Consider the following 352-nt stretch of genomic DNA (forward strand, 5'->3'; position numbering starts at 1 on the left):
ATCTGAATGCCCCGATAAATCGGCAGATAAAGAGACGGGTTCTAAAAATACCACCCTCTTTAATTGACTTGTCAGAAACAAATGTCCCCCAGTATTTGGCAGAAAACTAGATCCTTCGCCCTCCAATGGTGAGCGGGGGGGCAAAGGTTGGGTATGTATCAGACGGCTCACTGAAAACGTCCGGGGTGACTTACTAATTACTAGTTTTGTGGGGCCAAAACAAATCCCGGTCACATTTTTAGTAGATACTGGGGCTCAAATTTCAGCTATCAAAACAAAAGATGGTACTAACTGTGGGGTTAAATTTTCTAAACAGGGGCTGTTTGTAGCAGACGCATTTGGCAATGTTCCG

This window comes from Fulmarus glacialis, unplaced genomic scaffold (assembly GCF_000690835.1).
Source record: "Fulmarus glacialis isolate BGI_N327 unplaced genomic scaffold, ASM69083v1 scaffold1087, whole genome shotgun sequence".
In the NCBI taxonomy this organism is placed as follows: Eukaryota; Metazoa; Chordata; class Aves; order Procellariiformes; family Procellariidae; genus Fulmarus; species Fulmarus glacialis.